The sequence below is a fragment of the Stenella coeruleoalba genome, assembly GCF_951394435.1.
Source record: "Stenella coeruleoalba genome assembly, chromosome: 1".
Lineage (NCBI taxonomy): Eukaryota > Metazoa > Chordata > Mammalia > Artiodactyla > Delphinidae > Stenella > Stenella coeruleoalba.
The window spans coordinates 127,066,585-127,079,727 of record NC_137169.1 but is presented as its reverse complement, the minus strand read 5'-3'; positions in this window follow the sequence as shown (position 1 = coordinate 127,079,727).

Below are 13,143 nucleotides of genomic sequence, written 5' to 3'. Positions count from 1 at the left end.
GTTCTCAAAGGGGAGTGATGTGAATGAAGGCTTAGCCCTGAAAGATTAGATGCCATGAGTCACGGGAACAGTCAGGGTTGGGAAAGAAAAGGGTGTGTTGTAAGGAACTTTCCAAGTCCAATGGGCCTGTGATGTAGTGAACAATGAGAGGAATAGGCCAAGAATGGGTCAAGGAGGTGGGTGAGGATGGATTATAACACGTTTTGGAGGCCACTGAATGGGTTTTAATTTTAATCTTCATGCAGTGGCCAGAGCTGCATGGAGAACGGATTATAGGGATCAACAGTAGAAGATGTAAAACAAAGTTGGAAGCCATCTGTTTAGAGCAGGGGAGAGAGGATGGATGCTTGGGTGAAGGCACAGGATTGGGGATGGATTTGGAGAGTTTTCTGGAGACAGAACATCCAGGACCTGCCAATAGATTGAATACATGGTAGAAGGAAAACAGAGTTGTCAAGGATGATGACTAAGCATTTGGCCTGAGCAATCAGGTAGATGTAGAAGGCCAAGGCATCTACATTTATTGGGATGAGGAAAATTTGGGGAAAAATGTGCTTCGGAGAGTAAGTCAAGAATATGCTTTTACTTTGGAGGTATCTTCACTATTTTCATGTGGTCACGGTTTCATGAGCTTAGACTATGTCAAAACTGATCAGGCTACAAATGAACTTACCTACAAAACAGAAATGGAGTTACAGATGTAAAAAGTAAACTTATGGTTACTGGGGAGTAAGGAGGGGATGGATAAATTGGAAGATTGGGATTAACACGTACACAATATGTATGTGTTATATTTTATACTATACATAAAGTAGATAACTAATAAGGACCTACTGTGTAGCACAGATAACTCTACTCAATACTCTGTAATGGTCTATATGGGAAAATAATCTAAAAAAGAGTGGATATACATATATGTATAACTGATTCACTTTGCTGTACACCTGAAACTAATACAACATTGTAAATTATTCCCCAATAATTTTTTTTTTAAAACCTGAAAAAAAAAATAGAGTATGCTTTTAGCTGGATTATGATACTGCCTTGGTGGTGAGTTTAATGTCATGTGCAAGAGAGAAATTCAGATTTCTGTCTTGTGTCATTGGATGGATAGTGGTACAATTCACGGAGAAACAGGTTTCTCCTACCCTAGCCTGGTGAGATAACCAGGACTCTATTTTCAGAGCAGGCCTATGAGACATTTCAGAGAAGATGCTGTGTATGAATTGGGGCCTGCAAGTTTGACCTGCAAAGGAGAGATCTGGGCTGGAGTATTCATTTTGGAATCAAAATATAGAAATGCTATTTAAAGCAAGGGAAGTGGATGATGTAACTTGGGGAAAAAATGTAGAGATAGAAGGAAACCTGGTAGCAAGACAGTAGCAGCATTTGTAGTTAAAACAAAAGAAACAAACAAAAACTCACTTCTATTCCGGAACCTATGTCTCATAGAAAAATCTTAAAATAAGCTATCAGGCTTTTATGTAAACTCCAGTTTGTTTGAATAGCATAACTATACAGGAGAGCATGCATTCTTCAAATCGCATATAACAATTTGAAAACTTTTGGCTACTTTCAGAGCCTATGTCACAGAAGCAGCCTGATCCTTTGTAACCTGATTTCTCTTGTTCTCAGTGACAATACTTTATTCTAATTATAGTTACTGTAAAACGATATCATTCACTACCTGCCAGGATCTTTGGTAGATGTGGTTAATTAGTATCCATCCTCCTTCTGTGTACCTGCCTCTTATGCAGAATACGAAAAGTTAAAATGTTGTACTTTCCAGTCCCCCTTACAAGCAACAGTAGCAGTGAAAAATTAGATTCCTCCAATGAGATGCACCAAGAGGCTGAAGTCAGTTTACTGATGATTCTGGCTGTTTCCTGTGGGGAAGTTGTGGAGGTGCCAGGTCAGCCTTGAGGATGTTGAGAGACCATGTAATAACCTATATGGAAAAAGAATCTGAAGAAGAATATATATATATATGTATTAATATATATATTAATATATATATAAAAATTATATATATATATAACTGAATAACTTTGCTGTACAGCTGAAACTAACACAACATTGCAGATCAACTATACTTTGAAAAATATAAATTTTAAAAAATCCTGGAGGTAAGTAGGGTATCAATCGGAATTAAATTACAAAATTTTTGATGGAGGAGATACTCAGAATCATCAATTTTTTATCATTTAATTTAGTATAACATATCTATTTATTATGGCCTTACAGTGAGAAGTATAGCCGAACTCAGTAGCCAGTGCCCAATTCCACAATTTATGAGGTAATTCCTAGGTAAAAATAAGTGACTTGCAGTCAAGATGAACAATTCACAGGATTGTGCTTAATGCCCTTATTCATTACACACAAATTGAAGTAATTTATTTCTAAAAGCACTTTATTAGCAGAAAAAGGAAAAAAAGATTCATTTATGTAACTAACGCATAATAAAATTGTCGGGATCATTCTATTAGGAGAAACAAGCTACCTTCTTAAAGACACAAATAGATCCCTTTTGACGGTTAAAATATTTGATAAACTTGTGATTTATGGCATCTCAATTGGACAACCTAGGAATGTAAAATGTACTCTTTTCAGACTTTGTCATAAATATTCAGTGTTCTCAGCTCATAACCATTATCTTTTATTGCTATATTTCAGAAAATATTGAAAGAAGAGGGATTTGTGGCCGTCAGAAGTTAATCTTAGTGTTTTCTTACGTGGGAATTAAATAGAACAGATATATTCCAGACACAGCACGGTGCCGAGCAGATATCAGGTGATCAGTCATTATATGTCAAATGAATAACGACTTAGGAGAGTCTAAACAAGACAAAAATATGTGGTTTGGAAAATCACAACAGATGAGCCTAGCCCCAAAGATTTAAATACAATTATTAAGCAGGCGTTATGATAGAGAGGACCTAAATGGACTTTGAAGCCAGTTAAATTGTCTTGAGTTCCCAGACATGTCCTTTATATAATGTATTACATTTGCAAATCATGAAAAATCTATAAGCTTGAGTTTCCTCATCTGGAAATAGGGATAACAGCACTTTCCATGGATGGTGATGATAAAGATTATACGATAGGTGCTCAAGAAACAGTAGTGATAAGAATTACATGGGCATTTTTTTTAACATCTTTCTTTATTGAGTATAATTGCTTTATATTGCTGTGTTAGCTGCTGCTGTATAACAAAGTGAATAGGCTATATGTATATATATGTCCCCTCACTCTTGCATCTCCCCCCCACCCTCCCTATCCAACACCTCTAGGTGGACACAAAGCACCGAGCTGATCTCCCTGTGCTATGCAGCTTCTTCCCACTAGCTATCTGTTTTACATTTGGTAGTGTATATATGTCCATGCCACTCTCTCACTTCGTCAAAGTTTAACATTCCCCATTCCCGTTTCCTCGAGTCCATTATCTACGTCTGTGTCTTTATTCCTGTCCTGCCCCTAAGTTCTTCAGGACCATTTAAAAAAATTTTTAGATTCCATATATATGTGTTAGCATACGGTATTTGTTTTTCTCTTTCTGACTTACTTCACTCTATGACAGACTCTAGGTCCATTCACCTCACTACAAATAACTCAATTTGGTTTCTTTTTTGGCTGAGTAATATTCCATTATATATATGTGTCACATCTTCTTTATCCATTCATCTGTCAATGGACACTTAGGTTGCTTCCGTGTCCTGGCTATTGTAAGTAGAGCTGCAATGAACATTGTGGTATAAGACTCTTTTTGAATTATGGTTTTCTCAGGGTATATGCCCAGTAGTGAGATTGCTGGGTCATATGGTAGTTCTATTTTTAGTTTTTTAAGGAACGTCCATACTGTTCTCCATAATGGCTGTATCAATTTACATTCCCACCAACAACACAAGAGGGTTCCTTTTTCTCCACACCCACTCCAGCATTTATTGTTTGTAGATTTTTTGATGATGGCCATTCTGACTGGTGTGAGGTGACACCTCACTGTAGTTTTGATTTGAATTTCTCTAATGTTTAGTGATGTTGAGCATCCTTTCATGTGTTTGTTGGCAATCTGTATATCTTCTTTGGAGAAATGTCTATTTAGGTACTCTGCCCACTTTTGGACTGGGTTGTTTGTTTTTTTGATATTGAGCTGCATGAGCTGCTTGTATATTTTGGAGATTAATCCTTTGTCAGTTGCCTCATTTGCAAATATTTTCTCCCATTCTGAGGGTTGTCTTTTTGTCTTGTTTGTGGTTTCCTTTGTTGTGCAAAAGCTTTTAAGTTTCATTTGGTCCCATTTGTTTATTTTTGTTTTAATTTCCATTTCTCTAGGAGGTAGGTCTAAAAGGATCTTGCTGTGATTTATGTCATAGAGTGTTCTGCCTATGTTTCCTCTAAGAGTTCTATAGTGTCTGGCCTTACATTTAGGCCTTTAATCCATTTTGAGTTTATATTTGTGTATGGTGCTAGCAAGTGTTCTAATTTCATTCTTTTACGTGTACCTGTCCAGTTTTCCCAGCACCACTTATTGAAGAGGCTGTCTTTTCTCCATTGTATATTCTTGTCTCCTTTATCAAAGATAAGGTGACCATATGTGTGTGGGTTTATATCTGAGCTTTCTATCCTGCTCCACTGAACTATATTTCTGAATTTGTGCCGGTACCATACTATCTTGATTACTGTAACTTTGTAGTTTGTCTGAAGTCAGGGAGGCTGATTCCTCCAGCTCTGTTTCCTTTCTCAAGATTGCTTTGGCTATTTTGCGTCTTTTGTGTTTCCATACAAATTGTGAAATTCGTTGTTCTAGTTCTGTGAAAAATGCCATTGGTAGTTTGATAGGGATAGTATTGAATCTATAGATTGCTTTGGGTAGTATAGTCATTTTCACAATGTTGATTTTTCCAATCCAAGAACATGGTATATCTCTCCATCTGTTTACATCGTGTTTAATTTCTTTCATCAGGGTCTTATAGTTTTCTGCATACAGGTCTTTTGTCTCCTTAGGTAGGTTTATTCCTAGGTATTTTATTCTTCTGGTTGCAGTGGTAAAGAGGAGTGTTTCCTTAATTTGTCTTTCAGATTGTTCATCATTAGTGTATAGGAATGCAAGAGATTTCTGTGTGTTCATTTTGTATCCTGCTACTTTACCAGATTCATTGATTAGCTCTAGTAGATTTCTGGTAGCATCTTTAGGATTCTCTATGTATAGTATCATGTCATCTTCAAACAGTGATAATTTTACTTCTTCTTTTCCTAGTTGGATTACTTTTATTTCTTTTTCGTCTCTGATTGCTGTGACTAAAACTTACAAAACTATGTTGAATAATAATGGTGAGAGTGTGAAACCTTGTCTTATTCCTGATTTTAGTGGAAATGGTTTCAGTTTTCACCATTAAGAATGGTGGTGGCTGTGTGTTTGTCATATATGGCTTTTATTATGTTGAATTAAGTTCCCTCCATGCCTACTTTCTGGAGAGTTTTTTATCATAAATGGGTGATGAATTTTGTCGAAAGCTTTTTCTGCATCTATTGAGATGATCATATAGTTTTTAATCCTGCAGTTTGTTAATATGGTGTATCACATTGATTGATTTGCGTATATTGAAGAATCTTTGCATTCCTGGGATAAACCTCACTTGATCATGGTGTATGATAATTTTAATGTGCTGCTGGATTCTGTTTTCTAGTATTTTGTTGAGGACTTTTCCATCTATTTTCATCAGTGATATTGGCCTGTAGTTTTCTTTTTTTGTGACATCTTTGTCTGATTTTGGTATCAGGGTGATGGTGGCCTCATAGAATGAGTTTGGGAGTGTTCTTCCTCCTGCTATATTTTGGAAGACTTTGAGAAGGATAGGTGTTAGCTCTTCTCTAAATGTTTGATAGAATTCGCCTGTGAAGCCATCTGGTCCTGGGCTTTTGTTTGTTGGAAGATTGTTAATCACTGTTTCAATTTCAGTGCTTGTGATTGGTCTGTTTATATTTTCTATTTCTTTCTGGTTCAGTCTCAGAAGTTTGTTCTTTTGTAAGAATTTGTCCATTTCTTCCAACTTGTCCTTTTATTGGCATACAGTTGCTTGTAGTTATCTCTCATGATCCTTTGTATTTCTGCAGTGTCAGTTGTTACTTCTCCTTTTTCATTACTAATTCTGTTGATTTGAGTCTTCCCCTTTTTTTCTTGATGAGTCTGGCTAATCGTTTATCAAATTTGTTTATCTTCTCAAAGAAACAGCTTTTAGTTTTATTGATCTTTGCTACTGTTTCCTTCATTTCTTTTTCACTTATTTTTGATCTGATCCTTATGATTTCTTTCCTTTTGCTAACTTTGGGTTTTTTTTCTTCTTCTTTCTCTAATTGTTTTAGGTGTAATGTTAGGTTGTTTATTTGAGATGTTTCTTGTGTCTTGAGGTAGGATTGTATTGCTGTAAACTTCCCTCTTAGAACTGCTTTTCTGCATCCCACAGGTTTTGGGTCGTCGTGTCTCCATTGTCATTTGTTTCTAGGTATTTTTTGATTTCCTCTTTGATTCCTTCAGTGATCTCTTTGTTATTTAGTACAGTATTGTTTAGCCTCATGTGTTTGTATTTTTTTACCTATTTTTTCCTGCAATTGATATGTAGTCTCATAGTGTTGTGGTTGGAAAATTTAACTGATACAATTTCAGTTTTGTTAAATTTACCAAGGCTTGATTTTTGACTCAAGATATGATCTACCCTGGAGAATATACTTGAGCACTTGAGAAGAAAGTGTATCTGCTGTTTTTGGTTGGAATGTCCTATAAATATCAAGTAAGTCCCTCTTGTTTAATGTGTCATTTAAAGCCTGTGTTTCCTTATTTATTTTCATTTTGGATGATCTGTCCATTGGTGAACGTGGGATGTTAAAGTTCCGTACTAGTATTGTGCTACTGTTGGTTTCCCCTTTCATGGCTGTTAGCATTTGCCTTATGTATTGAGGTGCTCCTATGTTGGGTGCATAAATATTTACAATTGTTATATCTTCTTCTTGGATTGATCCCTTGATCATTATGTAGTGTCTTCCTTTGTGTCTTGTAATAGTCTTTATTTTAAAGTCTATTTTGTCTGATATAAGAATTGCTACTCCAGCTTTCTTTTGATTTCCATTTGCATGGAATATCTTTTTCCATCCCCTAACTTTCAGTCTGTATGTGCCCCTTGGTCTGAAGTAGGTCTCTTTTAGATAGCATATATACAGGTCTTCTTTTTGTATCCATCCAGCCAGTGTGTGACTTTTGGTTGAGGGCATTTAATTCATTTACATTTAAAGTAATTATCGATATGTATTTTCCTAATCCCATTTTCTTAATTGTTTTGGGTTTGTTTTTGGTAGGTCGTTTCCTTCTCTTGTGTTTCTTACCTAGAGAAGTTCCTTTAGCATTTGTTGTAAAGCTGGTTTGGTGGTGCTGAATTCTCTTAGCTTTTGCTTGTCTGTAAAGGTTTTAATATCTCTGTCGAATCTGAAGGAGATCCTTGCTGGGTAGAGTAATCCTGGTTGTAGGTTTTTCCCTTTCATCAATTTAAATATGTCCTGCCACTCCCTTCTGGCTTGCGGAATTTCTGCTGAAAGATCAGCTTTTACTCTTATGGGCATTCCCTTGTATGTTATTTGTTGCTTTCCCCTTGCTGCTTTTAATATTTTTTCGTTGTTTTTAATTTTTGATAGTTTGATTAGTATGTGTCTTTGCATGTTTCTCCTTGGATTTATCTTGTATGGGATTCTCTGTGCTCCGTGGACCTTGGTTGACTATTTCCTTTCCCATATTAGGGCAGTTTTCAACTATAATCTCTTCAAATATTTTCTAAGTCCCTTTCTTTTTCTCTTGTTCTGCTGGGACCCCTATAATTCGAATGTTGGTGCATTCAATGTTGTCCCAAATGTCTCTGAGACTGTCCTCAATTCTTTTCATTCTTTTTTCTTTATTCTGCTCTGCAGTAGTTATTTCCACTATTTTATCTTCCAGGTCATTTATCCATTCTTCTGCTTTAGATATTCTGGTATTGATTTCTTTAAGAGAATTTTTAATTTCATTTATTGTGCTGTTCAACATTGTTTGTTTGCACTATAGTTCTTTTAGGTCCTTGTTAAAAGTTTCTTGTATTCCTCCATTTTATTTCTAAGATTTTGGATCATCTTTACTATCACTACTCTAAATTGTTTTTCAGCTAGACTGCTTATTTCCTCTTCATTTGTTTGGTTTGGTGGGTTTTTACCTTGCTGCTTCATCTGCTGTGTGTTTCTATGTCTTCTCATTTTGCTTAACCTACTGTGTTTGGGGGTCCCCTTTTTGCAGGCTACAGGTTCGTAGTTCCTGGTTTTTTGGTGTCTCTCCCCAGTGGCTAAAGTTGGTTCTGTGGGTTGTGTAGGTTTCCTGGTTGAGGAAACTGGTGCCTGTGTTCTGGTGGATGAGGCTGGATCTTGTCTTTCTGGTGGGCTGGACCATGGCCAGTGGTGTGTTTTGGGGTGTCTGTGAACTTAGTGTGATTTTAGGCAGCCCCTCTGCTAATGGTTGGGGTTGTGTTCCTGTCTTGCTAGTTGTTTGGCATAGGGTGTCCAGCACTGGAGCTTGCTGGTCACGGAGTGGAGCTGGTCTTAGTGTTGAGATGGAGATCTCTGGGAGAGCTCTCACCAGTTGATATTACATGGGGCCAGGAGGTCTCTGGTGGACCAGTGTCCTGAACTTGGCTCTCCCACCTCAAAGGCTCAGGCCTGACACCTGGCCAGAGCACCAAGACACTGTCAGCCGCATGGCTCAGAAGAAAAGTGAGAAAAAAAGAAAGAAAGAAAAAATAAAATAAATAATGTTATTAAAATTAAAAATTAAAAAATATATTTTTCAAATAAAAAAGTAATTAAAAAAAAGAAAGAAGAGAGCAACCAAACCAATACACAAATCCACCAATGATAACAAATGCTAAAAACTAAACTCAGATAACCATATAAATCAGAAACTAGTCAGTTCGCATATAGCAAACCCCAAGTCTACAGTTGCTCCCAAAGTCCACCTCCTCAATTTGGGATGATTCACTGTCTACTCAGGTATTCCACAGATGCAGGGTACGTCAAGTTGATTGTGGAGATTTAATCCGCTGCTCCTGAGGCTGCTGGGGGAGATTTCCCTTTCTCTTCTTTGTTCGCACAGCTCCTGGGGTTGAGCTTTGGATTTGGCTCCGCCTCTGCGTGTAGGTCGCCGGAGGGCGTCTGTTCTTCTCTCAGACAGGACGGGGTTAAAGGAGCAGCTGATTCGGGGGCTCTGGCTCACTCAGGCCTGGGGGAGGAAGGGGCGTGGAGTGCGGGGCGAGCCTGCAGCAGCAGAGGACGGCATGACGTTGCCCCAGCCTGAGGCGCGCTGTGCGTTCTCCCGGGGGAAGTTGTCCCTGGATCACGGGACCCTGGCAGTGGCGGGCTGCACAGGCTCCCAGGAGGGGAGGTGTGGACAGTGACCTGTGCTCGCACACAGGCTTCTTGGTGGCAGCAGCAGCAGCCATAGTGTCTCATGCCCGTCTCTGGGGTCCACGCTTTTAGCCACGGCTTGCGCCCGTCTCTGGAGCTCCTTTAAGCAGCGCTCTTAATCCCCTCTCCTCGCGCATCAGGAAACAAAGAGGGAAGAAAATGTCTCTTACCTCTTCGGCAGGTCCAGACTTTTCCCCAGACTCCCTCCCGGCCAGCCGTGGCGCACTAACCCCTGCAGGATGTGTTCACGCCGCCAACCCCAGTCCTCTCTGCATGCTCCGAAGCCCGAGCCTCAGCTCCCAGCCCCACCCGCCCCGGCGGGTGAGCAGACAAGCCTCTCGGGCTGGTGAGTGCCGGTTGGCCCTGATCCTCTGTGCGGGAATCTCCCCGCTTTGCCCTCCCCACCCCTGTGGCTGTGCTCTCCTCCGTGGCCCCGAAGCTCCCCCTCTCCGCCACCTGCCGTCTCCGCCTGCGAAGGGGCTTCTAGTGTGTGGAAACCTTTCCTCCTTCACAGCTCCCTCCCACTGGTGCAGGGCCCGCCCCTATGCTTTTGTCTTGTTTATTCTTTTTTCTTTCGCCCTACTCAGGTACATGGGGAGTTTCTTGCCTTTTGGGAGGTCTGAGGTTTTCTGCCACGGTTCAGTAGGTGTTCTGTAGGGGCTGTTCCACATGTAGATGTATTTCTGATGTATTTGCGGGGAGGAAGGTGATCTCCACGTCTTACTCTTCCGCCATCTTTAAGGTCCTCCTACATGAGCATTTTATAAAACCCAGAAAACTGAGTGTTGTCTTTGCTTCTTTAAATAATAAAGCAAAGTTTTTTCTGGACAGCTCTTTAGGTGCCTCTGGCTCTGCCCTGTGATTCCCTTTCCTCCGTGCATGTCCTTCACCTCAACTGCTCCTTGGAAAGAAGATTAAATTCAGTACTATTGTGAATTCTTTCCGCAATTTAATTCTCTGGCATAGAAAGAGAAGTATTAAAACATAAAGCCATTGCTTCTTTAAATTCAACCTTAAGAGGGTATGTTTTTTCACATTTAAAAATTATGTTGGGGCTTCTCCGGTGGCGCAGTGGTTGAGAGTCCGCCTGCCGATGCAGGGGACACGGGTTCATGCCCCGGTCCGGGAAGATCCCACATGCCACGGAGTGGTTGGGCTCGTGAGCCATGGCCACTGAGCTTGCGCATCCGGAACCTGTGCTCCACAACGGGAGAGGCCACAACAGTGAGAGGCCCGTGTGCCGCAAAGAAAAAAAAAATATGTTAATGAAGGTTAATTGTATGTACATGTAAATATTCATGCCAAATGTGTTCATCCACATATATCATTATGTATGTTTTCCATTAAGTGGGTGTCTCATCACATGGGATGTGGGGCATCCATGTCCCTCCAGGACAAACAGAAAAGACCAAGCGTGGCAACTGTGTAGTGAGGAGTGACACTGGAAATGAGGAGGAGACAGAGGAATTTGGCTAATTCTCAACATGGGTTTGAAACAAACTCTCCATTTTAAAGCTGCAAATATATCCCTAAAATGCTATGTAAAATTTGACATTTCTTAATTTATTAATTCTGGAGTTCACACGAAGATTATAGCAGATTCTGAAAGAAAGTGTCTATTTGCCATCTTATCATCTAGTGAATGTCATGGTGATGACAAAAGAAGCACACATTGTTTAATGTTTGGAGTTCAATCCAAAAGATATTAAATAGAAGTATCTAGTGTGTGGGAAGCACTGTAGATTAAAGTTAACTTGCTCATATTTATTTTCAAAATGCATTTATTAAAAACTAATTACATATGTAGGTTACTTCTACTAATTCTAACAGCAACACATTTCCAAGGACATCAGGGTTTTTCCTGAATCTAAATATTAAAATACCAGTACCTATTTAAAAGTAACTTTAAGAAATTTTGCTTATGGCATAATCACATGTGGCACAGTACAGTAACCAATGAAAGAAGAAACCAATGAAAGAAGGAATAAAATTCATCCAGGACCCATGGTGCTAAATAGGGTTTTTAAATTAACTATTAAAAAGCAATAAGGAACTAAATATACATATTCTATTTCTTATGTATCATCATAAGAAATTTGGAAGAAGTGAAATCAGCAACTGAATTGGTAGTTGTCTTGTACTGTTGTGCCTTAGTTGTCTATAAAGAGTTTTATTGCTATATAAATATATGATGAAATTTGGAATGATAGTCCCATTAGGCAGTGTAGTGAATAATTAGTAAACTCAGGAGTACAAATTGAGTTACACTTCTGCAGAGATTTCAAGAAAGCAGCAGCAATGAAAAAAAAAAATCATCATGCGGAGAATGTTTAAGATCTAACTCACACAAACAAATATATTTCACCCAAAGTGAAAAAACAAAGAAAAATATGTGGGGGTGCCAGTGGTATTGGTACTCAGGGGACAGCCAAGCTAAGCAAGAAGAAATGGATGAAATCACAAAGTAATGAAAATAAATATTTTCAAAGGACCAAGTTCATGATATGTAAAGCTGAAGGCTCATCACTGGCCTGGGTCAACCCCAGTGAGATGTGAATTTCTAGAGGATTTAACAACCTTCACACGTGCTGGTGAGTCCTAACCAATCAATAGGAAATACTGTGTGATAATCAGGGGACTGTATGGCCTGACACAAGAGTAGACACGATGCAGGGGGTTATAAACAAGGACATGACAAATCTTCAGTGCGATGCCCCTACCTTGTGTTACTTTCATTTTTAGAGAAGACCTAATAATGAGAGAAATCACTCATCTCTTGACGTGAGGAGAATAGAATAAGAAATTTGATTGATATACTAGTGTTTTCTTTGTTAAAAATCTTAGATTTATGCATTCATTCATTTTAAACTTTGGTTGCATTTCTTGTTCTTTTATTGAGACAGCAGAGGCAGGTGTGCCCGATCCAGTCATGAAACGTGAGTAGCCAAGGAATAAGGATGCATGAGATGGGAACAGGGAAGAGGGGCTGGTTCTGCTCTCAAGATCTTTGCAGCTCCCCTCCACCTGCCTTTCTATTTATAGCCACGTAGAAGTATTGATATAACTCTGAGGGCCTGTTAGTATGTATCTTAATATATATTAAGCAATATATTGTGGGAACATCAAAAGCATTTTGCATCAAAGATCAGCTACTTGAAGGTTCATAATAATATCTATCCTATGTTGTACATTCATGTCAACAATCTAAAGCTTTCCCTAGAATAGGGAAATAGAAGGAAAAAAAAACAGTTAGGAAAAATATTTTTATTCCAAGCTTAACATTTTTTTGTGTGTGTGGTTAAAACACAAAATTATCAAGAGTGGCATTTTCACTGGGAAAGGGAAGAAATTTGGTGTGGTTGGAGTTTAAGTTTTATGAGAGAGAATGGCCAAGGAAGAGCCCAAAGGTGATGGTGAGTGGGAGACCTTGAAGGTTTTCCATTCATAAGCCAAGAAATCTAGGCTTTACTTTTGAGCCTGAGGGAGGGTGGGGACAGCCAAAGTTATTGAAGTGACAGATTCCACTTTGGTTTAGAAAGATATCTGCTGATCGTGAAAGAATAGGTTGCAATGGGGAGAGGCAGGAAGACATCGGTTTCAGTGGTCCTCGTGAAAGGTTACTTGTGATCATGGAATTGAGAAAAAACAGTAAGAGAGCATGGCAGTATTCATTGG